Source organism: Octopus sinensis, linkage group LG4 (genome assembly GCF_006345805.1).
Source record: "Octopus sinensis linkage group LG4, ASM634580v1, whole genome shotgun sequence".
NCBI lineage: Eukaryota > Metazoa > Mollusca > Cephalopoda > Octopoda > Octopodidae > Octopus > Octopus sinensis.
The window spans coordinates 33,833,229-33,838,228 of record NC_043000.1 but is presented as its reverse complement, the minus strand read 5'-3'; the positions used below and the strand labels follow the sequence as shown (position 1 = coordinate 33,838,228).

The 5,000-nt window shown below is 35.3% G+C and overlaps 1 protein-coding gene across 1 annotated transcript in view; it reads right to left on the bottom strand.

The window, feature by feature from the left end:
- The window catches only part of LOC115211002, a 333,205-nt gene that overhangs the window by 242,376 nt on the left and 85,829 nt on the right, over nt 1-5,000 (bottom strand). Inside the window, exon 2 of the mRNA XM_029779841.2 lies at nt 371-430. The gene's annotated coding sequence lies outside the window, so the exon portion shown is untranslated. The remainder of the gene's footprint in view (nt 1-370; nt 431-5,000) is intronic.

Below are 5,000 nucleotides of genomic sequence, written 5' to 3'. Positions count from 1 at the left end.
ATATATATATATATATAATATACATACGCATGTTATACATTATATGTATAGCAGGTACAATGATTACAGCCGCTGGTAAAATAAAGCGCCAGTTATGCACGGGGATCTGCGGGTTCAAATCGTACGTCAAATAAAGAAAGTTCAAGGTTACCGCCAGAAATACGGGGCCAGGTCTCTAATGGAAGCCATGTTTGTCCCACACCCACAAGGATGAAATCTTGCAATAGCATGGTCACATAGCAAAGTCATAAGAATGTTCATAAATAGATCAATAATGAATTACCTTTAGTTCTCGGTGAATATATATTCCTAAAGACAAATAAGCTTGGGAAAGGTTTAGGAAAAGAACTTAAAAATATTCGGTACTCACCCGAAAATCAGAAACGTCCACTTTAGGAATGTTCGAAAGATGTAGTTCTGAGAGATTTATCTGCAAAGCAGAAATATGTCAATGAGTATCGTTTAAAAAGAGTTGATATTTCGCGAAACATTTGGAAATGAAATAGGGAAGGAAGTTAATTTGAAATATTTATTTACTTCAGGAATGTAGGTTTCAGACCAGAAAAATACAAAAAAAAAAGAAAAGAAATATATGTTGTATATTATTGTTATTCTGTTGGTCAGTTATTTGTTAGTTTGAATTCAATTGAAAAAAAATGCTGAGTACTTCAAACAAATTGATTTCTTTCTAATGTTCAAGCAATGTTTGCTGTTAATATTATATGCAGAATCAATCTACATTATTTATTTCATGCTAGTGTGATAATTAGTATTAATCGATTAACTTTGCACCAATCACATTCATCTAACGCCATTGATTTTAAAGCAGCTTCTTTCCAAAGTATATCTTTGAAACTATTTCGAATGAGTCCTTTGGCTGTAGAAAATATTTATCATCCATGGTGTCTATTTAAGGCATGCAAGAAATAATTAATTTAGCAATGAACACTACTTAGTGCCAGTAATGAGTTACGAAATAATAAATTCGAACCATAGTTTATCATTTAATAACCAGATGCAGAGTGGCCTCAGGTCAACTCAGATCAGAGAGATGGTATACACTACTGATCTTTCAAAACCATGTCTTGAAGCTGTTTACAGTTGTTCCAGTATAAGTTTTGTATGTAGGTTTACTATCGACTTGTACTTTAATTCTGTATACTTCTTCGATCAAGTAATTGCCATTAAGCTGGTAGCTTCTAGTATCTATACAATTACATTTAGATTTATTTTCATTTCTATTAATTCCAGCAAGTCTTTTCGCGTTCTATTTCGTTAACCAACAAAACAAACAACAAGAATAACTTACTTTTACGGTGCTCCTGTTAAATATCCTTTAATACGCATCTTGGAAACATCTCTTGATATTGAATCTAAAAATTCCCAGCTGCATCAGTTTTGACATTAATACAAATTTTTTGATTGAAGAACAAAACCTTCTGGTCCTCTTTCTACGAGATCTCCTGGGTTTATTTTCTTCTCTCGTATAACAAATCTGGTCAGAAAATCGGCCGTTTTAAGGGAATTGTTGTAATAAAGTGAGGCCATTCGGAAGGTTTCTTCATCCACTGAGAAAGACGATAATTACTCCTTCAAAATGTAAGGTGAGTGGGTGGAAATCTTATAAATATATAATAGCCTTTCGTTACGCTTGTGGTAATGCCTAAAATTACTACATTGTAGACCTGAGGTAACATCTAAGAAACTTGACACTACTAAGGTTCGTATCAACAGTGATTCTTAAAGCCACACGCTAAAAGAATGATTAAGATCTTCTCTGAACCTATCGACTCCATATCCGTTTTTATGGTAGACGAACAATTCGTCGACAGACAGTTGATTGACAGACAACTTACAGACAAGACAAGTGACTGATTGGATATTTGCTGCAAGGACAATATGTCGAAATTTTTTAAAAAGAAACTAAAAATTAGGAAAATATTCTATTAGATTTACAAATAAAAACAATCTATTTATAAAATGATATTACATACAATAGGTCGACATATGAAAAAAAGCACAAAAAGAGTTTTGTTAGTCTTACAAATAGAAATAAAGAAATCCCATACAATTATGGTCACATGCCCTTGAAAATTCCAATCCAGCTTCATCGTCGTAATTAAGAACAATGGTTTTAAGTCTTAAGATGAATACGTTTTGCTTTTCCTTGCCACTTCAACTCCTGTTACGGCCAGCTCTATTACCATTTCGGTGCGTCACTTTTCTACCCCAAGCTTCTGAATTAATTCGGATAAGTTGGGATGATGGACTTTAACTCTTCTACTGAAGGCGTGGTGCCACCCTTTGTATAGAAGCTTTCTGCTTCCTCGTTCCGTTTTGATGAACTCCATGATCGATACTTCCGCATGTCGACTTATAGTCCAGTCAGCCAATTGTCCAATCGGCGAATTGTCTGTCGACGAATTGTCTGCACACGTTTTTACTATGAATAATAATAACAATAATAAGCTTGTCATCACTGTATATACACGCACAGAATTTTACAGAGAATTCAGAATATATGAACCAATAACTACGAATAGTTCCGCCCCATCCATTGGCACATCAAACGGTTCATCCTTGTTTCTCTTAACTCTGACTGGGGTCTTCACAAACAGTAATGATTTCCTGGAGTACCAGATGACATTAGTGTATGAGTCAATAATCGGTGTATATGTTTTAGAAAATCCTGGTTTAGAAAAATCTTTTTAGTATAAGAAGTTTCCATTCCTTTCTTTGTGTCTTACGCAAACTCTCTCCCACTCTATTTTCACTTTAGCAAATTTCTCTTCTATGTTTTATGATGTGATATTCACTAACCCTAGCTTTAATTAAGCACTACATTTTACTCTACCTTTGGTAATTGAGTACTAATTTCTCAACCCTGTTTTGCTTCTATGTGCTCACATAGAAATCTGGTAAAATACATCTTTTACCAAAATATGCATTAATATAGTTTTTCAGAATATTGTTTCTGAGATGTACATACGTGTGTGTGTGTGAGAGAGAGAGAGATAGAGACAGAGAGACAGAGACGAGAGAGAGAGAGAGAGAGAAAGAGAGAGAGAGAGTGTGTGTGTGTGAGAGAGAGAGAGAGAGAGAGAGAGAGAGAGAGAGAAACAGTTTTCCGAAAAACTATATAAATGCATACTTTGGAAAGAAAAGATATATTTTCAGTATTTCTGTCTGAAATAGACCCTATTCATGAAGTTGTGATAAAGAAAACCGAAATATGTAAAGTTTGCAATGTTTATCAGATGTGTATTGATCTGATGGGGGAGTGATGTATGAACTTTTGGAAACACATCGATCATGGACATCTTCTTTCGATTAAGTCTCACATATAGACGACTATAAAGGCTTCTATCTTGTATCACCTCTCATCTTTAGATCTGGTATAATCAGCTGACGTCATATTTCAATAGACCAATCAATGGAATTGAATTCTCTTTACCACGTATTACATGTCTCGTCTAAAAAGAAAATTATTAGATTTTCTTTATACTTTAAAGACGAGGTGTAAATGTGTGTAGTAGTAAAGTTGTTTTGGTAAGACATATCTATGTACACTCACTCATTATGCACATAAAATTACATAACATAAATACATATATACATATATATACACACACACATTCGTACATACATACATACATACATACATACATACATACATATATACACACACACACACACCACACACACACACACACACACACACATATATATATATATATATTATATATATATATATATATATACTATGTTAAGATGCACAAGTCAGTTTTCTTCAAAGTATTTATCTTTTTCCTTTCTCACGATTTCCCCAACTTATGAATGGCGTCTATTTTAAACTAAAATATGGAAAAATGAAACAGAAAGAGAAAAAAAGCACAAAACTTCTAAAACGCATTGATTTGACTTCGAAAAGATATATTCCTTGTACGTCTGAATATAATAGTTCTAATGTATATTTTACCAAAACAAGGTAACACACGCACGCACATACACGCACGCACACACACACACACACACACACACACACACACACACACACACACACACACACAACACACACACACACACACACACACACACACACACACACACACGCACACACACACATGTTTATCAGTCCTTTTTTCAAGCTTGGCGTCATATCATATGATATGCTCCAACGTTCCTGCATAGTTTAACCTTAGCAAGGTTGTTGGTTCTGGAGGAAGGGACAGAGCCCTTAGCCTTTGTATGGGCTCTGAACTGTTGCAAGTGAACACCTGCAGGGAAGAGATGAGCAGGGAAGTACTAAGGACCAACATCATGAGAAGGAAGGATTCGGGAACTGTGTAACTGGACAGAATACGTTTGAGGGGAGGGGGAGTTATGTGTGAGTCACGAGTATCAGAGTAGAGGTTGCACGGGACCAGCCAGCTCTAGGGAGCAAAAGAAGAAAAAAATAGTAGCGCTGGCAGAAACGTTAGTATGCCGGGCGAAACACACCAGCATCGGTTACATACACACACACACATACATACACACACACATACATGCATACATACATACATATATAAATACATGCATACATGCTTGCATACATATATACACACACACATTCGTACATACATACATACATACATGCATACATTCACATATACATACATACATGCACACACACATACATGCATACATACATACATACATACATAAATACATGCATACATGCTTACATACATACATATATACACACACACAATAGTACATACATACATACATGTATACATTCACATATATATGTGCCGTTACGTTCTGAGTTCAAATTCCGCTGAGGTCGACTTTGCTTTCATCCTTTCGGGGTCAATAAATTAAGTACCAGTTACGCACTGGGGTCGATATAATCGACTTGATCCGTTTGTCTGTCCTTGTTTGTCCTCTCTGTGTTTAGCCCCCTGTGGGTAGTAAAGAAATAGGTAGAAAAGGCAAACAAGGGGGGCAACATGCAT